The sequence below is a fragment of the Mauremys reevesii genome, linkage group 5, assembly GCF_016161935.1.
Source record: "Mauremys reevesii isolate NIE-2019 linkage group 5, ASM1616193v1, whole genome shotgun sequence".
In the NCBI taxonomy this organism is placed as follows: domain Eukaryota; kingdom Metazoa; phylum Chordata; order Testudines; family Geoemydidae; genus Mauremys; species Mauremys reevesii.
The window spans coordinates 128,453,548-128,480,911 of NC_052627.1; the positions used below are offsets into that span (position 1 = coordinate 128,453,548).

The 27,364-nt window shown below is 42.3% G+C and overlaps 1 long non-coding RNA gene across 5 annotated transcripts in view; it reads right to left on the bottom strand.

Annotated features, from left to right (window-relative positions):
- Window positions 1-11,669: 11,669 nt before the first annotated feature.
- LOC120405930 overlaps window positions 11,670-27,364 on the bottom strand; it is a 105,763-nt gene continuing 90,068 nt past the window's right edge. For all 5 annotated transcript variants that reach the window (XR_005598999.1, XR_005599001.1, XR_005598998.1 and 2 more), the window contains 2 exons: window positions 12,923-13,076; window positions 11,670-12,730 (listed from right to left, as the gene is read on the bottom strand). This is a non-coding gene — a long non-coding RNA (uncharacterized LOC120405930). The remainder of the gene's footprint in view (window positions 12,731-12,922; window positions 13,077-27,364) is intronic.

A 27,364-nucleotide genomic window follows, 5' to 3' on the forward strand; every position in this document is an offset into this window, starting at 1 on the left:
TTGGTTTACATGAAAGCCAGTGCATACTGGAATAGGACATGGGGCATTAGTGGACAGTTACCCAATCTTGGTTATATCAAAGACCTGCAAACTACCTTAACACTAATTGTACTGTCTTTATTAAAGTCTTTCCTTAACCTGAGACTCAACATGTCACATCCTTTCCCCTATCCCCACCCCACCGTTATTCAGCCCAGTCCTTCAGGCTTTCTATTACAGCCACAAACCTACCACGATGGGCTTCGTTTGAAGGTCTTTAGCACCACTATATTCAGGATCATCATGGAGCAATGCAAGTCATGCTTCTCTTACATTCCTACAACTATTTGTGGTACACCTACAGCCCTCCCGTGTCCTCGCCAGTTAAGAGAACACATTCTTGGTCTCAGTCTCTCAAGTTCCTGCACACGGTGCTTACTACTTATTGGGATAGGACTATCAAACTAGTATGCCACATCATGGTAATGAAGGAGTCTTCTGCAATTAATCACCACTGAAATAAGTTAAATACTGGGTTTTTTAGTCCACAAAGTCAACAGTCTTCTGTAGCTGCCATTTTGGTGGATTCTAGGTATGTCATAGCCTCAAACTCCCTTTTTCTTCTTTTATGGTAGCACAAAATGACATACAGAAGTTAAAAGTCTATTATAAAGTCGTTAAGGTAAATTCTGCATAGCCTCCTCCACTCTTAATTGGATCCTTTCCACTTGCACTGTGAAGACAGAACAGTTTAGAAATACAGAACCAGAAAGGACTACCTACCACAAGTCCGATCACAGGCAGCCACATCATCTAATCAACAAAGCAAAATTCTCAGTGGATGGATTAAAATGATTTTTTTTAAGTTGGGCTTTTATTTAAATTAGATTTTTTTTAAAGAAACCTGTTTAAAATTAAATTTGAAATAATTACAAACTATGTTACGGCCTGTACATATTATAATTTATTAAAATAATTAAATAAAAAATGTCAATCAGCACACATTTGCCGACAATGTTTTAAAATCAGTCTAAGCACTGAAGTAGGGTTAGTCATTGGATAAGCACCTGGAATCAGTGTTTAAGTCCTAAACCAGCTTTAGACTGCACCTATAGCAGAGGTAACGTTTGATAGAATATTTTCTTTATTTCAGTTTATTCAACTAGTTCAGTGCAATGATTAGTTCACTGAAAGTTGAGAAACTGATTAGGACGTGAAAAAGTAGGAAGTCTTCCAATTCTGATTAAAATGAGGTCTGAGAAGATGAGATCTACTAGTTCTAAACTCTAGGACACAGTAACCAGAAAAAATCGGTTCTATTCACTAACTACAGATAATACTTCTTTATTTAATAAATCAGTTAGTTTTTAATGCAAAACACGTTTTGCTAAAATAAAATAAATAAATCTTACTTATCCAGAACATTTGAAGTAGTTTTATTTAACTAATAAAAACAAATCTAAAATGCCGACTTTAATTGAATTCCAATTTCCATCCAAAAGAATCTTGACACGAATCACAATTTAAAAAAAAAATCTAGTAAATAAGATCCTGTCCATTAACCACAGTAAACATAACGTCATAAAAATGTAAAAAATAAACATAAGATGTAAAATTAAGAATCTGAATAAGTGTATGTTAAACAGTATAAATGCTTAAATAAATGTGTACAGTTATAGTGTATCCTTCTGCTTAGCAAATAGAAGTCTGAACTTTAGTGTGAAGGCTGTATTTAGTTGCAAATCAGTTTGGTTACCAACCAATGAGCTCCAACCTTACTTTAGGACACTAACTAAATAGTACAAACACAAAACAAGATTTACATGGATCATTCCTTTGCTGATTTAAATCAGGATTAAAATTGGTGATTTAAATAACAGATTTAAATCACTCCACCCCAACACAGTTTGAAGGAACACCTTTTACTATAACTCTGTTTTGCATAAGCATAGACTCAAATCAGCATGAAAAACTTCTGCTGCTTTGCATCTGATGTGAATTTTACACAAGGAAAGCATTAGCCTGGCCTGTCAATTATAGCCCCAGTAAAATAGGTATGTTGAAGTGGGATTTGTGTAGTTGTTATTCTGATCATAAACAGAATTATCGGCTGAGTGCAAATGCCAATTTTGGTTCTGTGGTCTACCACTGAAACAGCTTTGTGAATGAGAACTCACAACACCCCATTAATCCTACCCAATATTAAAACACACAGAAATGATGAGGAGAGAATGGGTGCTGTTTGTTCTCAATTATGTTATCACATCTGCAGCTGCTTACCTCCCGATAGACAAAATGCTCCACTTGTTTTTCAACCATGCTCTGCCAGTAGGAAATATATGTGTGTTTATATATATAATTTGAGAAAGAAATATCTCAATTACCTGGCTAGATTTTCATACTTGTTTGAGTAATGTCACTTATTGGCTCCTGGACTTCTATTTTCAGTCACTTCAGCCAGAGGGATGAGGCAAACTGGCAGTAAACTATTAAATGTGTTTTTCCGATCATGTTATTCTGAGAGCAATTTGTTCATTAACTGTAAATGCATGGAAAATACAGCACATGAAGTGGGCACGGGAGGCTGGGAACCGGCTGGAGTAGAATTTGGGTATTTAGACGCTTAAGCATTACTAACAGGAAGGTTTCAGATGGTTCACTAGAAATGTGAACAGTCAACACAAACCATTGACAAAGGTTCAGATCTACAAAAAACTTAGGCACTTAACTCCCCAAATCCAAAATGTAGGGACCACTGAGACCCCCCAAAACCCTGTATGCATCTAAAATCCCATGGCACATAATTTTTTGCCATAAAAGTCTCCTAGGTGCCTAAGTTTCTGCCTCTCAACATGCACTCTGCAGCCTGACTCTTGGCACCTGGACACCTAAACTCCACCGGAATCCTCAATCCAAATAAATATGGGGGTTTCCCACCTCTCCCTTCTCACCTACAGGGTCTGATCTGGTAGGTGTGCTCCCTCCAACCTGGATTTAGGCATCCAAGTTGCAGAAAGGGGCAGGGCTTAGGATACACCTCTCTTGTACTTGTTAGCATCCACTACTGGCCAGGGAGGGAGACAGGCCTAGTGTACTTGATTTTGTGGATCCCATTATTAGTCACCTATCTCTCCCCATTCACTGGGGGAAGCCTGGGAGCCTAATCCAAGCTCTGCAGGATTCCAGAGATTTTCTGGATACCTAAAATGTAGGTGTTGCAAAGCTGAATGTCAAACAACCTAAGTCCCTTTGTGGATCTGTGCCCAGGTGTCTTGTGTACCTGGGATGCTTCTGACCAGATAAATCAGCTATGTCACGGCATGTGACGAGAGTCACTTTCCTCTACCACTTAACAAGGAGCTTTGTTCGAAGCAAGAGAACGTTATCCCTAAAGTATCCGGGGGTAGCCATGTTAGTCTGTATCCATAAAAACAACAAGAGTCCGGTTGCACCTTAAAGACTAACAGATTTATTTGGGCATAAGCTTTCATGGGTAAAAAAAACCTCACTTCTTCAGATGCAGCATCTGTTAGTCTTTAAGATGCCACCGGACTCCTTGTTGTTTTTGTTATCCCTAAAGCAACTCTGCTGTTTTCACTGTAGAACCTGTGACTAGATCCAGCTCTCTCCTGCCTGGTTATTAGCTACAGCTGTAAAGAAACAGTACATATACCATCACACTTGCTTCTGATTGCTAAAAATGAACCCCAAGAAAAGAAAATTTTACCTTTGTCTAGATGTTCACTTTCAAGGGGAAGTAATGAGTAGAAATATTCTGCCCCAATTCCACTGCTGAAGAGCCACCCATAGTAGAGAAACCAGTCATTCCATTGAACAGAAATGGTGGGATAGACGAAAGTGGGAAGCTCAAATTGTAGGATGGTGCATATGCCACACAATGCAGAGCACAGCTCTTCTGGTTTTCGCCTGAACTGCAACAAAGATGGGGTGTAGTATGGGCAGGCTATGGAGGAGTGTGTGGGGGGGCGCAGAGTGGGGCTGAGAGATCTGTGGCAGCACCGCCAGAAGTCCAGTACCTATGGTGGGAGCAGTCAATGAGCTGAACAGCATCCTTCACCATTCACACACCTTTCAGTGTCTGGCCCATCTATGAACACCAAGCATTGGGCTCCGTGTTTCTCCATCAGTCCATGGCTCTTATCTCATCATAGTTAGAGATAGCCCTGAACCAAAATCCAGCATCCAAGCTTCTGGGCTTTCCGATCTGAGCATTCAGACAGAGATACAAATTTCCTTACCCCCATGTGGATTCAGAACCAAACCCCAGATCCAAACACATCCCCTTTCTCCCTGAATTTTGGGGACATTCAAGGCAGATAGGAGCTTCTTAGCTTGGGATCATCCTTGATCATGATGGGCACACACCCTCTTCAAGGTGGGCAAGTCCCCTGGCAAAACGTCTCTAGGTTTGCATATATGTAAATAATTAACACATAAGTGCCACTAGATGGCGCTCAAATGTACATAGCATAGTTTATGGGTTTTGTACCCCCAGAACAACTTCTTGTGCCCTGGAAATGGCTTGCTCTGTACAGATTGTAACACTATAATCCTCATTTTACAGGTGGAGTAAAGAGACACAGAGTGGGTAAGTGATTTGTCTAACATCTCACCGTGAGTGTGTCACCAAGCCAGGAACAGGACCTGGACCTCCTCACCTCCACTTCTCTGTCTTAACCACTGGACCTTGCAAGTAGAATTAGGCTTTTGTATATTTTAGTGGACAGATTTTCAAAGGCACAAGAGAGAGTTAAACACCCAACTAGTCATTGAAAGTTAATAGGAGTTTTGTGCCAAACTAGTTTGTGTCGTTGAATAGCTCCCCCTGTCCTTCCACTGGCAGAACAACGCTGCAGTGTTTAACAACGACAGGCCTGGTCCCTTTAACAGGACAGTGCAAACGCAGTTGGTGCTAGTCATAAACAGACTAAGCAATTACTTAAGGCCCCGAGCAGCTCAAGGGCCCTCCCATTAATTATAAGTATGTGTTGTGAGGAGGGGGCAAAATATTTCTGCTTAGAGCCCCCACTGGCACAGAGCATGCCAGAGTAAAGTCAGAGGGGTACATGTTGTGTAACTGAGTTAATTAACCATACCACAATGGAGAGTAAATAGCTTGTGGTTGAGCTCCTGCTCCATGCTTAATGCCAGCAGAGAAAACATTTTTCATTAGAGAGGCCCTGCAGAGAGATGCCTCAATATGAACCATGTTAAAGAGGATCTTAGATGAACCATTACTTGATTAGGAGACTGCAGCTCACCTGCTGTAAAATCTCATTTCTTCTGTCACTGATGTACTTTAGTAATTATTAAAATTTCTGCAAACACACACACAGAATCATTTTTAATGGGACTAACATTGGTTATCAGGGATATACTGTCGCTATCGGAAAGTAACAGATTCTTCCACTCTTACTCTTGCTGAGTAGGACTTACTCTGTGAGCAAAGACTGCCCCTATATTGGTAGCAGCAGCAGTAGCTGCTTGCAGTATGTTTTTTTCCTCGCACAGTCTAGCAATTGTTTTTCTGGGAGAAGACTTTCTGAAGGACTGTGTGACTTCTCCTGTACACACTTATCTCAAGCTTTCTTTCTGAAGTGCAAACAGCTGAAGAGAACAAAGCTCTGAGCAGCCTGCTTTTAAGGTAATTGCAAGTGAAAAAAGAGATGTATAGTTATGGCTGCGGTGCAGAGTGCATTTCTCCTCCACCCAATGCAAAAAAAAATGTACTCCTTGATTCAAATCAATATTAATCAATGTATTTGAAACAATTAGGGGAAAAGGAGCAGTAACAGTTGGAGCTGCGAGCTCCTTTTCTTTTCTTGTTCCTGCTGTGCCATGCTTTGTGATGTTAGAGCAGCTCTCCTTTAAAATCAAAAGGGAGCTTTCCAGGAACAGCTTATTTGGGAAACTTACGGGTTTTTTTACAACAGTTATGTTGAGCAATGCCGTAGGATAGCACTATGAAAGCGAAGCACAAGATCCTCTGATGGCTACTTACCAAAGGTGCAGTTCCAGAAAAGACTGCAAGAAAACAAACTTGAAGGACGTCAAGCAGCAATCAGATCAGACTTCACCACCTAAGTATGGTCATTTTAAATGCGCAATAAGATGAGAACCACCTAGTGAAAACTCAAGATGCCTTGAGCGAGGTCCAAGCACCCCTGCAATTTAATTTACCGCTAGAAGCTTATCGTCACTACCTTTTTATTATTTATTTTATCAGTAGTGCCTAGGAGGCCCAGTCTTGGACCAAGACCCTATTGTACTAGGCACTGGACAAAGAGAACAAAAGGACATCCCCTACGCCAAAAAGCTTCCAATGTAAGGCCATGTCTACACTACAGTATTAAGTAAGCCTAACTTATGTTGGCATACAGCCGCCACAGTAATTATATTGCTTGGGTGTGTCTACGCTTTGCTTCTTGTGTTGGCAGTGTGCGTCTTCACCAGGACCACTTGTATTAATTGTCGTGTCAGCATAAGGTACAATGTGGGATGGCTTCTGAAAGCCAGTAAGCAATGCAGTGTCCACACTGATGCTGCATTGACCTAATTACATCCACCCTGACTATAAGCCGCTTGTGGACGTGGAGTTAAGTTGGTGTAGTGGGGCAGTTACATCGGTAGGAGAGAAATTTAAGTGTAGACATTTCCATAGTTAGGTTGACATACGCTGCCTACCTCTGTAGTGTAGACCAGACCTATGTATATGACAAGAGACTGCAGATGGAAACAGACACTGTGGTCAGCAGTTGCAGCAGCCGCATAATGCCCCAGCATACCCCACCCTGCATGTGTGGATTTGAGAAGCAACACACTGCTATCAATATGCTGAAGGACCTGAGTGCTGTCACAGAAGTGTGAGAAAGCGCCTTCTGTCTCTTTAGTTTGTGGTCTTGGATCTCATGTTAAATGTGAGGAAGATAGTGCAGAGTAGCAATTTTCTGCATGTATCCTGCTGTGGACGCTGCCTCAGCCTAGTGTCAGAAGGGTTCCTCATAGGTGATATGAAGCTGGATGGTATTCTTGGCATGACCCAGAAGAGATGTGGCCACTTTAGTCAGTCTCATGGTGCTCGTCATGTTCTGTAAGAGCTTCAGTTACAGCATGAACTTCTTGGCCACCAAATGAAAGGAGATGGTGGAGGTGAGGTGGAATTCTGTACTCCACATGTCAGACTGACTCTTAGAGCCTCGCACTAGCATGTATAGTTCCTACCTGCACTGCTCCTCTCAGGCTCAAAAAACAGCAACCTGCACTCTTAACCATCAGAGTTGTGATTGCTAACTGCTGTGCAACACTTTGTGGGCTTCTCATTACGCTATGCAGGTCACACTGTTTCCCCGCCCCCCAGTAAGGAAATCAATGTATTTCCATGGTTGAGTGTCATAGGATGGCTGGGCCTTGGGCCTGCTCCCAACTGTGACTGATCAGCTGTTTCCCAGAAGATACTGGGAAGGGATCGGGTAATTGAGTGATATCGTGAAGATCACTTAGTCCTTATAAAAAGCAAGCAAGTAGCTCAGTAGAGAAGCAGACGGGAAAGAACGCAGTTTATGCCATGTTTGAGGGGCCTGTAGATTGTAATCCCACAGGGAGCAGTGTAGGAAGGAAATGGAACAGAGAGATTCACCTTGACTCCCAGACAGATGGTCTGCAGAGTGTAATCCTATAGGGTGTACATAGGCCCCTTCAGAAGACAACGGGGTCAGGGGGAAAGGACATGGTTGATGTATTGAACTTGTGCTAAACAGTTTTATTTTTAAGAAGTAAAACAGAATTTCTGAAGGAAGAGGGACTGAATTCCTGTGGCTGGAGAGCAGTCTTTGGTTAGCACAGGCAGAAATATCACCACATACCATCTCAGAAATGTGGTAACAAAAGCATTATTTTCTGGCCACATACATGGACCCTACATTTAAGAATAATCCTCCCTCCTGCCCAAGGAAGTTGGAGACAAACTATTGGAAACAAAAGTGGATTGATACGACATCTGAATCCCTTTGGCTGGGCTTTGTTGCAAACACCAGACAGTGTCATGCAGTTTGGAGAAAAGGGCAAGAGTAGCAGCTCATGGTTGGTTGGTATAGCCCTGTGGGTCAGCATGGTATACTAACTTCATCTGTGTCAACCTAGAGGATTGGGCTATGGCCACAAAATTAGCTGATGGATCTCCATGGAATACAGGTGTTGGGTTTGCCATTGCAGACCCTTTATTGTACTCACAGCTCAAGAGGCTGTTACTGTTTAACATCTAAGGACATAATCAAAAGGCTTTTTCCCCCCACAATGGGTGCTGTATGTACCAACAGGCCTTGGCACATGCAATGTGAAGAAGCTGACATAGTGTGAATAGAATATTTTTTCATTGTCCAGACTATGCAACTAAGTAATTACTTTGATAAAGTAATGCTTAAGCATCTAAACATCCTAATTTAACTCCATCCAGTTGCTGCCCTCCCAGATAATGGGATGATATCATAACATAGCAACTTAAAAAGCAACATTAAAGGTTGAGATCCAAATTTTTCATCCACTCTGTGGCTTGCAGTGACATGGAATGAACCAAGATGGTCCTTCTGGAAAAGGATCTTAGAGGGCAAATGTTCATTAGGTGTTCCATGGTTTGGATAGATTGGCAGAGGCCCTGGAGGTTTTTCGCCTTCTTCTGCAGCATGGGGCACAGGTCACTTGCTGGAGGATTCTCTGCAGCTTGAGGTCTTCAAACCACAATTTGAGGACTTCAATAACTCAGACATAGGGTAGGGGTTTGTTATAGAAGTGGATGGGTGAGATTGTATGGCCTGCATTGTGCAGGAGGTCAGACTAGATTATCATAATGGTCCTTCTGACCTTAAAGTCTATGAGTCTATGGATAGCCTCTCCACATTCACATACCAGCTCCCCTTCATATTCCATTTGTATGGTAGGTAATTGCAGCACCCGTGGAGGGTCTGATACAATTCACTGTGATCTATATCTTACATAGCATGGTGAAGCCAAGTGGTGGATCGGTAGGATCCATGATCAGGTCTTAACTCTGGACACATCCTTTTCCCACGACCTCCACCACCTGTCTTTTGGTGATAGTTCTGAGATTTTGAGAGCTTTGGCTGCTAACCAGAAGGGGCTCCTGGACTTAAGGCAGCATCTTGGGGTGTTTTGGAGATCTTTGTAGATGGGCAAGTCTTGGTTTATTATCATGCAGTCATATCCTCCTATTATTACTGGTTTTCTTGGGAGAGATACAGGTAAGACATACATGAGGCTGGGGGGCCAGACTGTTAGATTTGACTTCAAACACTTTTGTGAGAATTGTCACAGTAGTGTTCAATTGCACATTGACAAGTTTCATATGTATGCTACCTGCCCAGACTGACAATCCATAACCATAAAATCATACAATATTAGGGTTGGAAGGGACCTCAGGAGGTCATCTAGTCCAACCCCCTGCTCAAAGCAGGGCCAATCCCCAACTAAATCATCCCAGCCAGGGCTTTGTCAAGTCTGACCTTAAAAACCTCTAAAAACCCACCATTGCCAATTGCTGCTTAGAAACCAAAGGTGTTGGATATTTTAGAAATACAGACATGGAACAAGTCAGCATTCTCTCTCCCTATCTCTCCAAGTCAGATTTTTCCCTAATTTTTTGTTTTTTTTGACTATGTAACTATCATTCTGCTGCATCTTTGCATGCATATACATTCTGCACATTGGTGGGTGGGAGTGGCCCTATTTCACAGTTTGGTTATGTATCACTTTTTAAGAAAAATATCTGGGCTTCATGCCATGTGTGATCTGTAGATGGAAATCGTTGTATGTTGTTTGGAACATTTACACCTAGTTGTGGGAAAGAGCAGTATGTTTGCCTGGCTTATCAGAACAGGCCACATCAGGTTTGCAGGTGGGCGCTTATGGAACCAAGGGACTATGATGACCAAGTTGGGGAGGAAGATTCTATTGCTACATGCTATTTATATGGATGAGTGCTATTGTTTGGTTTAGGGTCAAGCTCATGACAATATTGTGTATGTGTTGGCACCGGCATATTATTAGCCAGCTTTTCCAGTCTGCTCGGCACCTTGTAGGCTCACGGAAAATGATGGCACTTTGGAAAATCTAACCTCATATCAATGTAATACTGCTTATGTGACATACACCCCTATATGCATAAGGGAGAATGAGCACGCTTTTACCTATCGTTGCTGCATAGGAGTTCTACTTTACAGATGGGAAAATTAAAATGGAAAGAGAAGTGACTTACCCGAGGTCAGAGGGCAGGACATTGACAGAGACAGGGATAGAATTCCATGAGTCACAAATCACAATCCATCCAAAGTTCTATCTAAAGGACCATTCTGCTTCCCTATTCGTCAATGCTTTACACTAAATCCAGGCAATGCCCTTAAACACTTTTAGTTTATGGTCTAAGAGACAAGTGCAGTTCAGTTTTTATGTATGTTTTGTGGCTTTGAACTTAAAAAGAAAAAAACAAACTTTTCCTCCAACATCATTGTTAGATATAGAGAAAATAAGCTCAATTGCATCTGTTCGGTAGGTGTGTGTGTGTGTGGGGGGGGGAATCAAAACAATTATTTCTAATTACTGCCATAATTTTGCTTGTTTACTGCAGAGAAAGCCTGGTTGTCGAGTTGATGGGAAAGGTATTTATAAATATAATTGGTGTAGCCGGAATGAAATATTCTGCTTGACAATTAAACAGCAAAACATTGGAAGTACATTATTCAAAGTCTTCGACATAAGGAACAACACTACGGAAAATAATGAATCAGTCCTGGACTGTGCTAATACAGTATCGGCATCTGCCAAGAAATGGACACTACAATGTAGATTTGTACTCAGAGTGACAGGGACAAGTTCACATTGCTGGTAAGTGGCAGAGCCAAGAGTCGAGCACAGGTCTCAGTCACAAACCAGTGCTCTAGTCACTGAACCATAGTGCATCTGGCAGACTTGTTGCTTATTAAGTCATTCTACAAATGGAAGATGCCTGCTACCTCTCGCCAGCAACAGGAACATAGTGCATCAAGAGTGAAGTAGTCAAGAGGTTTGTAAACCCAAATAATCTGTCCCAGGCAAAGCTACAGAATGCCTATTGTAATCTATTTAGTGTAATTATACACTGGAATAATGCTTTACACTCCTCTGGTATTAGATGATCAGCTGAGCAAGGAGGTTGGAAAAAACAACAACTATTCAGAACTTTCATTATGTGCAAACGGAAGTAGTCTTGAAAGAAATCAATGCTCCCTGAATGACAGAATAATGATATAGGACCTGATCCTGAAAACCCTTACTTGTGGAAATGTTTTTTAGTCATGCAACTTGGTCCATTAAAGTCAATGGGGCTAGTAGTATAAATAAGTATTTACATGAACCACCGTGCGGTTTCATTCAATTTTTCCTCTTCCCAGTGAGTGGTCTTTAAAGTCTCAGATACAAGGGAAGATAAGTGGTACTTGACAGTCACTAGCCAGGGTCACACGCAGGGCTGAGTATGAGAAAAAGGATACTGCTTATTGTTGGAAGGAGAAGACACTTCCAAAACTTCATGCAAAATTAAGATAGAAGGATATAAGACAAAACATTATGTCCATAAAGGCTTAATACAATAAAATCTTTTCCCCAATCTCATTTAAGCAGCAGTTTTGACTAAGGCCTTTATTTAGCAAGGCATATAAGCATGTATTTAAAGTCAATGGGATTTAAGTATGTGCTTAAAATTAAGTGCTTAGATGAACAAGGATAGTTTGTTGAATCAGGAACCTGGGTTGGCAATTTCAGCATATAGGACAAGGACTGAATGAATAAGGAGACCAATTTAGCCGCTCACCATGACATGTGATCCTTCCATGACAGGAGTGTAGATATAGGATATATGAACAATCTTGGACTACTACTGGAACAGACTGCTTCAAACAGAACTTGCATTTCCAACATCACCACCAGTATGACAATTCTATCATTGCCAAGGGTCCAAACATGCAAATGTCTCACAAGTGAAGCTCGAATTGATTCTTGTATACAAATCAAGTTTAGTGTAGGCCTATACCAATTTAAATTAAGTATAGTCAAAACATGCATTCAGCTTGTTATTTACTTTTTTTTTTGTGGTTCTGGGACAAGTGGAGATTGATGGATGGGGCCAGGTTTTGGTTTGAAAAAAAATTGTGATTGTTGGATATTTTTTTTTTCAGAACCTCATGCATCAGGTTCTGGATTCTTAAACCCAGGGTCAGCTCCAGGCACCAGCGAAAGAAGAAGGTGCGTGGGGCGGCCAATAGAAAGAGGCAGAACTCTGCCCGTTATTGGGGCAGCACATCCGGGTCTGCGGCAGCAATTCGGCGGTGGGTCCTTCAGTCCCTCTCTTCCTCTTCGGTGGCACTTCGGCAGCAGTTCAATCTGGTTTTTCTTTTCTCTCTTTTTTTTCCACCGCTTGGGACAGCAAAAAAGCTGGAGCCAGCCCTGCTCAAACCCAAGACTAAAAGCAGGTTTCATTTTACGTGACCCACTAAAGATTTGGGGATTGAGCAAAAGCTTCATGTTTTGGCTTATTTCTAGGGAAGAAAATATCATAGCAAGTTGAGCAGATGCGCCATCCATTCTGGGTCCTCTTTCAGTTTCTCAGATTCAGCTTTTGAAAACGGATGCACTTTTATCAGCAGCATTTGTGCTTAGGTCTGATACACCCTCTCTGCTCTTTCATCTGGATTAGAGACAAATAAATTAACAGTTTTATGTTTTCTAACCAACTCTCCAAGTCAAGCTGAAACAGAAGTCCAGCAAGCTACATGCTGATTAGCCAGCTCAAAATAATGGATCTATGTCAAATCTACAGGTTGATTCATATCCTCTATAGTGGTTATCAGTAACTCAAGTCAAAGTATGTCACACCTACCTATCTGGATCTCCTTTTTTCCTTTTGCTTATGTCAGGGAAATTATGCTGGATTGACAGCCCTGGGGGTTGAAGATTTCTTTATCCACAGAACAGTGCAGTCTTCTTCCCTATTTGTTTGCCTTTATCCTGACCAGTGGGAAACATCCATGGAGCTGAAAGAAAAGGTCAATTCTTGGTCTCTTTATGGAGACTATCAACAGGAATGCCAGTTAATGCCAGTTGTGTTTGTGCTTTTATGGTGCAAGGACAACTGTTCACTAGAAACTGAACTGAGATCTCTAACTTATTTCCCAGAGACCATTAAACAGCCAGAACGTCTTATGAGTCATTGCCAAACTGGATTAGAATTGATGAGAGAGAGGTAGAAGGGCCTCACCCCATTCCCAAGCCCTTGGCACCTCCTAAATCTTCTCACCAACAGCAGCAAACTGTATCTGCATGCTTGTTAGATGGTACCTGCTGCACCATTCCTTCATACTCACAGTGAACTTGTCACAAAAAGACAACTTCAAGTCTGGTCCATTGGCATCAGTATCACAAATAAAATCACGATGGGTTGAGCATATGATAGTTAACTGTTTCAAATAAGTCTATAAAATGGCAAAAGCCATTCAATAAAAAGTTGGTTAATGTTTCATCAAAGCTACCTCTCTTGTTTATTGTATACATTTATAAAAGACATGAGCCTCATTGCCTGTGCCACTAATGAATTGACACCAATTAAAAACACAAGCAAATGTTGTAATGGGATCTTCTGTACATCTGTACATTGTGCTGTATGGTCACACCTCATTTTTTCATGCGCATACCTCTAGCACAAGCTGCAAGTGGTTGCAGTGGCCACTCAAAAGATTTCCCCCTATACTGGGGAAAACTTCCCATTAACATCTAAATCAACTTTGCATGCCTAGCCCCCAATGCAAAATACAAAGTGCCCACTGTTTGGGAAAATTGAGCAGGCCCAAGCTTTGACCAAGATAACTTTAATTAAAATAACTGTGTACAAGGGGCAGGAGAAGAGAAAGAATGAAAAATGCCAGTCTTGCAAAATGAAATGTAACTGTAATCGCTAAAAGCCTTAACAGCAAAAGGTAGAACCTGATAAACAACAAGAAAGCTTGTTGCTTTTGTATTCCTAATAAGGAGCTGTTTTTTCTGTTTAAAAAGATATTACGAATGAAAAGTGTGTTTGACTAAATGTGGTTTTAAGCTATATAAGCTTCTGTGTTCCTTTGGTAGACAGGCCAGCTAGGCTGGCTGCATGCTTGTAATAAAGTGGGCCTCAGGCTGTTCTGATCCAAACACAGCGCGTGGTTAATTTTTCCATCACACCACTCAGTAAAGAATCGGTCACCTTATTTAAAAAGTGACAAGGAGTCCTGTGGCACCTTATAGACGAACAGAAATATTGGAGCATAAGCTTTCGTGGATGAATGCATCTGATGAAGTGGGTATTCGCCCACGAAAGCTTATGCTCCAATACGTCTGTTAGTCTATAAGGTGCCACAGGACTTTCTGCTGCTTTTACAGATCCAAACTAACACAGCTACCCCTCTGATACTTATTTAAAAAGTAATTCTCTCATCAGCTGAGCCAAGATGTTTAATTAAAAATGGCCCTTTCATAAGCATTTCCATTTTCATTTAAACAAAAGACGTTTCTTCATAATATTAACCAGCTTTTATTTCCAGACTGGGCCAGATATAATTATATTATCCTCATTTGATATTAATGGATAGATTACTTCAAATTTACCTTATCTTGTCTTAGTCATTTTGAAGATGAAATCCAGGCATGTATAATTAGCAGTACTAGAGTATTTAACACCTTGATTCAAAATTATGTATTAGATCTATCATTTCTGCTTTCACTCCGTAAGCAATGTCTGAATCAATGTTTCCCTGACAGCTAGCTGGGAAGGGGAATGACTTGGGTGTGTTTGTGTAAATACAGTTTGCTCCTGCCAGGGGCGGCTCTAGCTTTTTGGCCGCCCCAAGCAGTCATGCGCGGGAGGCGCCCCGGAGCCGCGGGAGCAGCGGACCTCCCGCGGGCATGACTGCAGAGGGACCGCTGGTCCCGCGTGGCTCGGCTGGACCTCCCGCGGCTGCGGACGGCTCGCGGGTCCGGCGGCTCCGCTTGAGCTGCCGCAGTCACGGCTGCGGGAGGTCCAGCCGAGCCGCGGGACAAGCGCCCCCTCCGCAGTCATGCCTGCGGCAGGTCCGGTCCTCCCGGGGCTCCGGTGGACCTCCCGCAGGCATGACTGCGGCAGGTCCGCCGGCCCAGCCTCCCGCCCCCCCCGGCGGCAGGGGACGCCCCCTACATTTTGCCGCCCTAGGCACCAGCTTGTTTTGCTGGTGCCTAGAGCCGCCCCTGGCTCCTGCTCTGCTTACATATTCAACAAATATAGCAGTGTCAAAGTGATCAACTTTGGCTGGTGTTGAGTACAAATCACCTTAGTACTGAATTCAGGGATAGTGCAATCTGGTTACCAGTGTTGGAATTATTGTAGGAGTACAGGAAAGCAGGGTTGTGCTGAACCTGTCCCAAATGAGGGGGCCTCCCTTAGTTGAAAGAACCTTGTTAAGCCAAGTGAGTGCCCGAGCGGCGGAGCGAGTAAGGTACCTCTTTACCCCACCCAGGGTGAGAGGTGAGCTCTGCAGATCAAGGACAGCAACTGTGAGTGGGGTGCAGAGGCAGGTTGGACACGTGAAAGGAACTTTTGGGTGGCTGGACTTAAGAACCTGAGGGGAAAAGGGAACTGCCCAACCTACTTGTGGGTGGGTCTTTTACCCATGGTTTATGTTTATGACCCCTGATTGTGGTGTTTTCCCAAATTAACACCCAGTTACTTCCCTCCTTTTATTAAAAGTTTTTCTACACTCAGACTCTGTGCTTGCGAGTGGGGAAGTATTGTCTCAGAGGCACCCAGGGGTGGTGTATAAATTTCCCCGGTTACTGGGGTGAGAGCTCAGGCCAGTTCTGTGTTGAATCAATGGAAAGGAACCCCTAGATATTGAACCTGGACCTGGTTGCTGCGGGATCCACCTGGCAGAAGGGTTACAACTTCCTTTTCTGACTAAGTGTTCCAGTTAATATTTCATGTTAAAATCACCTGCAATTATGATCTTATCCCTATCTTGTTCTAGAATATCTCATTGTTAGGCATTTTTATTCTGAGTCACTACAACTTATTTAATATTTTGGTAGTGCCCTACAGATATCCCTTTATTTATATGCATGATACAACCTTTAATTACATCTCCATATACTATTTTTCTGTAGGATCCCTGCCTGATTAAGTGCCCAGCTTGGACACACACACTGAGGCACAATTAATGTTTGTCTGTGGAACCTAGCTAGCATTCCCCAATTTTCAAATGTTTGAATTTGCAACCTAAATAACTTTAAATTTGGGGGGGCTGCATGTATTTCTAGCTCATAAGGGTGATGATGCTTCACCAGTGGCAGATAAAGACTACATGGGGCCTGAATAACCATCAGATTTCCCCAGTGTGATACATAAGGCTTCAATTCAACTAGGGTGACCAGATGTCCCGATTTTATAGGGACAGTCCAGATTTTTGAGTCTCTCTCTTATATAGGCTCCTATTACCCCCAACTCCCATCCCGATTTTTCACATTTGCTGTCTGGTCACCCTACAATTCAACAAAGCACGTAACCTTAAGCATGAGAGGAGTCCCACTGAGTTCAATGGGAGTTACACACCCAAGCTGCTTAAGGCTAGGTTTTCATGGAAGTCTAAAGTGCTTTGCTGGCAACCAAGGCCTGAATGAGCAGCTGGTACTTATAGGAATAAGCCAAGGAGTCAGAAGCATTGCAATAGCTAAGACATATGTAATTAGAAACTTCCAAACCAACTCCTGCTTTGCTTTATAACTTGTGGACACATCCGTATAGAACTGGAGGGGGAAAGATTCTAGCTTCCACTAAATCTCTCTTTAATTTCAGAGATTCTCCTGTGCTAACTTTGCATTAGGTTAAAATATGCTAGCAGATATGATGGCGCCTGATGGTGAAACCTGATAGCGAGTTTCTTGTTTTGAACAATTTTCAGCAATGCTTGTAATTCTTGATGGGAAAACGTTTGATAGGAATCAGAAGGCACCATCAGGATATTTGTCAGCGTGAAGTCATGAATGTGATTATTTTTGACTGCATGATTTTTGTGCTGAACAGAGTTGTTCAAAAAAAGAGGCTACATTCACATTATTCAAAGTGAATTATTTAAGCTCACCCCCCTTTTTTTCTCCCCCAGAAAAAAATGTGCAACTTTGCATTCTAACATGTACTTTGTGTCAGGGGAAAAAATCATTATTGAAAATTGCTTGCTTGTCTCATGAAACTGACAGCATGCTGCTAAACCCAATCCTGTTTTAGCTTTTAAAGAGCACTCCCAGTCTCACTTATTTAGCTTTCTACTATTCCCTTTCCAACTTACTGAAATTGGTCATTAGAACTCTACCAAACTATTTCTCGCTGCCTTAGTCAATTTTTTTTTTAATATTAGTCGGAAGAAACCCATAGAATCGTGCAATCCATTCCCCACTGTAGGATACAGGTGGCCCTCTGTGGTGGACTGACGAAGGCTATGAATAAGTTACAGCCCCAGCAGGAGAAAGGTAGCTTCTTTTACTCAAGCTGTAGCAGTTCATGCTTTTATCTCTGGATATCCCAACTTCAATCCCTGGCTTTTTAGCCAAATTGGTGGCTGTCACACATTCATAGGATGGCTTCTCTGATTACAGGAGTTTTGCAGCTTGGTTTGGTACAGAGTTACATACATTTTTACCAATTCTTCTACAAGAAAACTGGAGAAGGTAATAAGGTCTCTGAGACATAGGTACTAAAGCCTAATTCTTCAAAATGCTGAGTGCACTTTTCACCTAGATAAGAGCCCTCAACATTCGGCATTCAGGAGGCCCAAGACCTTATACAACAGAGTACAGGTGTTTTAAAAATGCAGAGAAACATCGGAATGACAGATTTGATGCCCTTATTCATGATGAGTAACATATTACTCTGAGTTGTCCCATTGCCTTCAGTAGGACTACTCATGGACTAAGGTACTGTTCAGCTGAAGTATGAGTAGCAATATCTTGCCAACAATACGTACATTTTTGAACACTTATTACATACTAAATATTGTTTCCAAAGTCAAACATTTGTGTAGAAGTGGGAAAAGTGCTTGGAACACAGTATTTTGCTAGAATATAACAATCTCAGCATAAATTAAAGATGAAATTATTTCAGAGGTTATGTCAGGAAAATAAATATGGCTTTGTGTATACAAGAGAACTATCAACACTATTGTATGTACAAAGGTGAGCTTAATAAAAGCAGTTTTGAAATCCCTTAAAAAAAGACAACATAGTAAATTTAAAGATACAGGAGGGTGTGTGTTCAAGATGAGAAGTTGTTACAGCATTTACAGAAGCAAATGCAATTCCACTATTGATCAAATCTAGTGTCTAATTCCATTATTGATCAAATCTAGTGTCTAATGCCAAAGGAGAATGTATCTTTACAAAAGATACTACAGACATTGTCAGTTAAACGTCACAGCTCCATGATGAGATAGATAAATATTAATATCATCATTGTAAAAATGAGGAAAATAGAGCCCAATTCTCTGCTCACTCACAATTGATTTCAAAGGCGTTCCTGCTGTGAGAAGAATCAGACACCGGTCTCTAGGTTCCAGGCCCTCTGGCCAGAAGTGTTTCCAAGGCAATGATGCCTTTATCCTCTCGGTCTCTCAATTTTCTTGTCTGAGAGATGGGCCCAACTGCACTCATAGTTCTTTTCCATCTGGAGAACTTCACAGAGTTGGGTAAGCAAATATGAGTAGTGCAGTTCTACAGCGTAGCTTAGGGCCATTAACTTAAAACATGGGAGCCAAGCAGAACCAGCAACTGACCCTGAAGCTAGCCACAAGATATGCCACTGTCAATCACCTGCCATCCACAGCAGCCATATGCAATGCAGGGTGAGTCCAGAGGAGTAAAGCACCCAAGATGTGTTTAAGTCACTTTATATCAGGACATATGCTGGCTGGCTCTTACACAGATGTGGAGTGGAGGACATAATGACCCTTTTCCCTTCATAGCATGGACAGCAGAGAGGCCTGGCAGAAGGTATTGCCTTGCAGCCCCTGATGGTCCTGCCTCTAAGCTCCATATCACCTTTTTCTATGGACTGTGGCTACAAGGCACAATCTAGGCCTTAGCAATGAAGGTGAATCCTGTGAATTAGCAGAAGATACAATTCATGGGTTACATGCTAGAATCCATCCATTTACTGTGACTCTTAAGTTTCTAAGAGCGGCTACTTCCACATGGTGGCTGACTCACTTGTTTCGCCCTCTGACCAGACATCTGCCCAGTTACATCACCACACCGGAAGATATATTTTCAAAAGCAAACGTCCATCATGGCCTCCTCTAGCTGACTTCATAGCTTTGTTACAGCAACTGTATGTACAGCCAAGGGAAAGGTCTGCTCACTCATTAGTACAAGAGAATTGTCCACACCCAAACAGCAGGAATTATAGCTCTGAGAAGTTATCTAAGGTACTTACTTGGCCCCCATCACTGTCATACCCGAGTACCTTACAACCTTGAACATATTTGTCCTTGCAACACTCCTGGGAGGTAGGGAAGTGATATTAGCCCTGTTTAATGAATGGGAAAGTGACTGAGGCAGAGATAGAGGCCAAATAACGCAAAGTCTGTGACACAGCAGGGATTTGGACATGGGACTTCTGAATTCGTCTACCACCCCAACTACTGGACCATCCTTTCTCTGCCAGTCTGCCCAGGAGTGTTTATTGACACAGAATACAGGGAGAACAGACACTCTCAAAATATTCACCATGAAGATTCCTTTGGCACACTCCCTTTATCATAAATGAAAGAGCATCTCTGTGACAAGCTCCATCGGGTCATTATGTTTGCTCAAAAAAAGAGTTTGTTCTGAGCTATTGTTCCTTGCAGGGCCGGTTCCAGGCACCATCTTACCAAGGTGCTTGGGGCAGCAACTCCGTAGTGGAGCGGCACTTCAAGGTATTCGGCGGCAATTCGGCGGAGGGTCCCTCACTCCCGCTCGGAGCGAAGGACCTCCCGCTGAATTGCCGCAGATCGCGATCGCGCCCCTTTTTTTTTTTTTTTTGGCTGGTTGGGGCGGCAAAACCCCTGGAGCCGGCCCTGGTTCCTTGTGTTTATTCAAAGGAATCAGGAGCAATGCAATCACCTCTCAGGGAGAGTTCATCCTCTGGCAAAGCATTTCATGTCCTGTCCATTCTCTCGTTAGGCAAGAATGTGGTCTTCAGTGCATCAGAGTCAGTATGCATGGACTCTGTGCCATTAGAAGTCATTATCAAGTTAATAGGTATTATGCACCATTACTTTTACTGGATTGATTAAAAACAATTTTTGCAGCCTTTCCATAGTCATTTTGGAAAGCAATAAATGTGCTAATATTTATCTTGTAAAAGTTAAGTATTCAGTTCTGTGTCTTTACCAAGTTCTAGGCAAAAATAGCCTTGGCCCCTGTAACCCAAGCAGGCTGCGTAAAGGTAGGTAATCCTTATCCCTCATCAGCCCTCCAATGGTACTACTGCATGAAAAATAAAGGGGATATATTTAACATTACACAAATATGTATAGTCCTGTCTGCAAACTACCATGTTACCAAGGTCATAGAAATTAAGGTCAGAAAGAACCACGTGATGCAGTGTGCTCCCCACACTGGCCCTACAAGTGCCGAATTAGGCCAGGGGCCTAATCATAGACTTTACGGTCAGAAGGGACCATTATGATATTCTAATCCGACCTCCTGCACAACAGAGGCCACAGAATCTCACCCACCCACTCCTGACCTATGCCTGAGACATTGAAGTCCTCAGCTTGTGGTTTAAAGACTTCAAAGTGCAGAGAATCCTCCAGCAAGCGACCCGTGCCCCACAGTGCAGAGGATTGCAAACCCCCCTCCCAAAAAAAAAAATCTCTGTCAACCTGCCCTGGAGGAAAATTCCTTCCCAACCCCAAATGTGTCGATCAGCTAAACCCTGAGCACGTGGGCAAGACTCACCAGCCAGACACCCAAGAAAGAATTCTCTGTAGTAACTCAGATCCCACCCTATCTAGTGTTCCATCACAGGCCATTGGGCATATTTACTGCTAATAGTCAGCGATCAATTAATTGCCAAAATTAGGCTATCCCATCATACCATCCCCTCCATACATTTATCAAGCATAGTCTTGAAGCCAGATATGTCTTTTGTCTCCACTGCTCCCCTTGGAAGGCTATTCTAGAACTTCATTCCTCTGATGGTGAGAAACCTTCATAGATTCATAGACTCTAGGACTGGAAGGGACCTCGAGAGGTCATTGCGTCCAGTCCCCTGCCCTCATGGCAGGACCAAATACTGTCTAGACCATTCCTGATAGACATTTATCTAACCTACTCTTAAATATCTCCAGAGATGGAGATTCCATAACCTCCCTAGGCAATTTATTCCAGTGTTTAACTACCCTGACAGTTAGGAACTTTTTCCTAATGTCCAACCTAAATCTCTCTTGCTGCAGTTTAAGCCCATTGCTTCTTGTTCTATCATTAGAGGCTAAGGTGAACAAGTTTTCTCCCTCCTCCTGATGACACCCTTTTAGATACCTGAAAACTGCTATCATGTCCCCTCTCAGTCTTCTCTTTTCCAGACTAAACAAACCCAATTCTTTCAGCCTTCCTTCGTAGGTCATGTTCTCAAAACCTTTAATCATTCTTGTTGCTCTTCTCTGGACCCTCTCCAATTTCTCCACATCTTTCTTGAAATGTGGTGCCCAGAACTGACACAATACTCCAGTTGAGGCCTAACCAGCGCAGAGTAGAGCGGAAGAATGACTTCTCGTGTCTTCCTCACAACACACTTGTTAATGCATCCCAGAATCACGTTGGCTTTTTTTGCAACAGCATCACACTGTTGACTCAAATCATAGCATCACAATGTTGACTCATATTTAGCTTGTGGTCCACTATAACCCTTAGATCCCTTTCTCCCTTTCTGTCTTCCTAGACAGTCTCTTCCCATTCTGTATGTGTGAAACTGATTGTTCCTTCCTAAGTGGAGCACTTTGCATTTGTCTTTATTAAACGTCATCCGGTTTACCTCAGACCATTTCTCCAATTTGTCCAGATCGTTTTGAATTACGACCCTGTCCTCCAAAGCAGTTGCAATCCCTCCCAGTTTGGTATCATCTGCAAACTTAATAAGCATACTTTCTATGTCAACATCTAAGTCGTTGATGAAGATATTGAACAGAGCCGGTCCCAAAACAGACCCCTGTGGAACCCCACTTGTTATACCTTTCCAGCAGGATTGGGAACAATTAACAACTACTCTCTGGGTACGGTTATCCAGCCAGTTATGCACCCACCTTATAGTAGCCCCATCTAAATTGTATTTGCCTAGTTTATTGATAAGAATATCATGCAAGACCATATCAAATGCCATACTAAAGTCTAGGTATACCACATCCACCGCTTCTCCCTTATCCATAAGACTCGTTATCCTGTCAAAGAAAGCTATCAGATTGGTTTGACATGATTTGTTCTTTACAAATCCATGCTGGCTATTCCCTATCACCTTACCAGCTTTGAAGTGTTTGCAGATGATTTCCTTAATTACTTGTTCCATTATCTTCCCTGGCACAGAAGTTAATCTAACTGGTCTGTAGTTTCCTGGGTTGTTTTTATTTCTCTTTTTACAGATGGGCACTATATTTGCCCTTTTCCAGTCTTCTGGAATCTCTCCCGTCTCCCATGATTTTCCAAAGTTAATAGCTAGAGGCTCAGATACCTCCTCTATTAGCTCCTTGAGTATTCTAGGATGCATTTCATCAGGCCCTGGTGACTTGCAGGCATCTAACTTTTCTAAGTGATTTTTAACTTGTTCTTTTTTTATTTTAATCTTCTAAACCTACCCCCTTCCCATTAGCATTCACTATGTTAGGCATTCCTTCAGACTTCTCGGTGAAGACCGAAACAAAGAAGTCATTAAGCATCTCTGCCATTTCCAAGTTTCCTGTTACTGTTTCTCCCTCCTCACTGAGCAGTGGGCCTATCAGTAAGTGGAAATTGCAAGTTACAGTCCCTGCAAAACCACACCAGGATCTGAGTGCTTCATGCTCAGGTGCTCTGTCTGGCTACATCTAATTTCAAGTCTAAACTTCCTGATGGCCAGTTTATATCCATTTGTTCTTGTGTCCACATTGATGCTGAATTTAAATAATTCCTCTTCCTCCATGGTATTTATCCCTCTGATATATTTATAGAGAGCAATCATATCTCCCCTCAGCCTTCTTTTGGTTAGGCTAAACAAGCCAAGCTCTTTGAGTTTCCTTTCATAAGACAGGTTTTCCATTTCTTGGATCATCCTAGTAGCCCTTCCTTGTACCTGTTTCCGTTTGAATTCATCCTTCTTAAACATGGGAGACCAGAACTGCTCACGATATTCCAGCTGAGGTCTCACCAGTGCCTGGTATAACGGTGCTAACACCTCCTTATCTCTCTTGGAAATACCTCAACTGATGTATCCCAAGACCGCATTATCTCTTTTCACGGCCATATCACATTGGCAGCTCATAGTCATCCTGTGATCTACCAATACTCTGAGGTCCTTCTCCTCCTCTGTTACTTCCAAGTGATGCATTCCCAGTTTACAACAAAAATTCTTATTAATCCCTAAATGCATGACCTTGCACTTTTCACTATTAAATTTCATCCTATAACTATTACTCCAAATTACAAGGTCATCCAGATCTTTCTGTAGGATATCCTGGTCCCTCTCTGTATTGGAAATACCTCCAATTTTTGTGTCATTCACAGACTTTATTAGCACATTCCCATTTTTTTTTGCCAAGGGCAGTAATAAAAAGATTAAATAACATTGATTCCCAAACTGATCCCTGAGGAACTCCACTAGTTCCTGACAGCCTGACAGTTCACCTTTCAGTATGAACTGTTGTAGTCTCCCCTTTAACCAGTTCCTTATCCACCTGTCAATGTTCATATTGATCCCCATCTTTTCCAATTTAGTTAATAAAGGTAAATTAGATTCACTGTGTTTCCTTTGTCTAAAAAATCTGTTACCTTCTTAAAGGAGGAGATCAGGTTGGTTTGGCATGGTCTACCTTTTGTAAAACCATGTATTTTGTCCCAATTACCATTGACCTCAATGTCTTTACTTTCTCCTTCAAAATTTTTTCCAAGACCTTGCATACTACAGATGTCAAACTAACAGGCCTATAGTTACCCAGATCACCTTTTTTCCCCTTTCTTAAAAATAGGAATGACGTTAGCAATTCTCCAGTCATACGGTACAATCCCTGAGTTTACTGATTCATTAAAAATTCTTGCTAATGGGCTTGCAATTTCATGTGCCAGTTCCTTTAATATTCTTGGATGAAGATTATCTGGGCCCTCCGATTTTGTCCCGTTAAGCTGTTCGAGTTTGGCTTGTACCTCGGATGTGGTAATATCTACTTCCATATCCTCATTCTCATTTGTCATCCTACCGTTATCCCTAAGCTCCTCATTACCCTCATTAAAGACTGAGGCAAAGTATTTATTTAGATATTGGGCCATGCCTAGATTATCTTTAACCTCCACTCCATCCTCAGTGTTTAGTGGTCCCACTTCTTCTTTCTTTGTTTTCTTCTTATTTATATGGCTATAGACCCTTTTACTATTGGTTTTAATTCCCTTTGCAAGGTCCAACTCTACATGGCTTTTAGCCTTTCTCACTTCATCCCTACATGTTCTGACCTCAATAAGGTAGCTTTCCTTGCTGATCACTCCCACCTTCCACTCTTCGTACTTTTTCTGCTTTTTGTTAATCACCTGTCTGAGATGCTTGCTCATCCAGCTTGGTCTACAACTCTTGCCTATGAATTTTTTCCCCTTTCTTGGGATGCAGGCTTCTGATAGTTTCTGCAACCTTGACTCGAAGTAAATCGAGGCCTCCTCCATCTTTAGATCCACAAGTTCTTCAGTCCAATCCACTTCCCTAACTAATTTCCTTAATTTTTTTAAATTAGCCCCTTTGAAATCAAAAACCCTAGTCACAGATCTACTTTTATTTATCCTTCCATTTAGTTTGAACTGAATTAGCTCATGATCGCTTGAACCAAGGTTGTCCCCTACAACCATTTCTTCTTTGAAGTCCTCACAACTCACCAAAACCAAATCTAAAATGGCATCCCCTCTTGTTGGTTCAGCAACTATTTGGTGAAAGAATCCATCAGCTATCACATCCAGGAAAATCTGAGCCCTATTATTATTACTAGCACTTGTCCTCCAGTCTATATCTGGGAAGTTAAAGTCTCCCATGATCCCACAATCGGCTAATTAGGCTGCAAACTGGGGAGCCTTATATTAGAGGCTGCTAATTAGAGAGAAGCTCTCCTGTCCCTCACAAGTGGGGCATCTACAAAATACAGGAAATTGAAAGCAGAGGGGCAGCAGGGAGAAGTCTGCAGCCACTGCATGGGAATGTTTGAGGGGTTGCAGAGACAAATTGCCTAAAGTTACTCCCTGGGAGAAGGGAGTGAAAAGTCTGGCAAATCCTGAGGAGTGGGGAAGGCCATAAGATATGGAAGTGGCTCAAGAAAAGGCAGCAAGGTGTAAGAAATGGACCTTGGCTGCTGTGTAGAGGGTATCTGAGCTGGAACCCAGAGAAGAGGGTAGGCCCGGGTTCTCTTGCCAGACTCTGGGGGAAACCACAACAGTAACCTGGCTGGAGGGCTGAGTTACAGAGAGGATACTGTGGCTCTTGAGAGTGAGAAATGGACTGCAGAGAAGAAACTGATGGGTTATAACCGCTGGAAGGGGTGTCAGCCTGACCAAGCTAATCCCCAGAACTGCCAGGAGGAAACACCGTCCTAGTGGTGACCAGAGTGACCTGTGACAGACCACCAGATCAACTAGTCTGAGTTCCTGGATGTCACAGGACACCAACACCCCCTAGAATCACAAACTAAGCCCAACAATCTCCTGATTTCTGCCTCACTGCAATTTCCCCAAAGCTGCTAGTTACGGGAGGATAGCTACTTCTATCGTCATGTGTGCCAGGCCCCCTGGATCCTCTGTCTCGGATTCTGCAGAGAGGCAAGAGTTAGCTCACCTACCAGTCCTGTACGCTATTCATAGGACATCTAGCTTCTATTCCTAGTCCTGTCATTGACTCACTGTGGATCTGATCCAATGCTCATTGAAGTCAAATGCAGTCTTTCAATACATTTAAATAGGTACTGGATCAAGCCAAGAGAAAATCTAGGCAAATCACTGCACCTCTGTGACTCAGTTTCCCCAATCTGTAAATAAAATCCTTTTTCCACCTGTTTAAAGTGCAGGGAGATCTAGGGAGGAAAAACCAAAAAAAAAACCAAAAAAAAAATGATACATTTATGATAAAGAGCATGTGAGCAGCAAGCAGAGAATCCAGGAGAATCCACTGGAGGAAAGTCTGCCTATCCTGCAATATATCAAAATACATCATTATCCCAGTTATTAATACTAATTGGCATTATATAGACAGAGCACAAAAGGTGTCTCTGACATTTTGCACACAAGGAAGGGGCAAAGTCTCTGGCACAAAAATCTTAAAGTCAAACTCGACAGCATTCAGATAGAGAACAAGGATAGGATGGAACATAAAGCAAAGTGATTGAGGAAGGATGTTTAGCATATATCTTGGAGCAAGGCAAGGTGGGTGAGCTAATATCTTTTATTGGACCAATTTCTGTTGGTGAAAGAGACAAGCTTTCCAACTCCACAGAGCTCTCTTCTTCGGGTTTTGTTAGTGCCAGTGTTTGTTCAAGGCTTAAAAAAAGCATGCAACAGCTTCTGTATCTTCTTAATTAAATTATAGGGGAGGACTGAGGGTTACATTCAAGATGGAGAGGTGCCCAAATACCATGACAATGGGGGCCATATACCTACAAAAGGTAGAAAGAAAACAGGTTTTAACTCTTCTTGTTTCTCGTGTACTGCCTGCAGAAGCAGCTACTTTCCCTCCCAGAATTCAGTTAAAACAAAACTGCTGACACTCAGAAATGAGAATACAGCACACGGTACAAAGCTGAGTAGCGAGACTGCCTGCACCACACAGTGCAGAACTGACTTAAGAAGAACAGACACTGCAGCTGATGAGCTGTTACCTCCCAGGACGTTGCAGCCAATCAATACAGCTGTCAGTGCAGTGCATGCTAGTTCAAACAGCTGTGGCCTTGCTACTGGGTTTGATTTCTCATGTTCCATTCGCATCCTGAGTAGGAGAAGGAAGGGAAACATACATGAGTGAACGTGTGTGCTCGAGAGAGATGCAATAAGCAGAAAACCAATTAAACGGCGGTGTTGGATATGT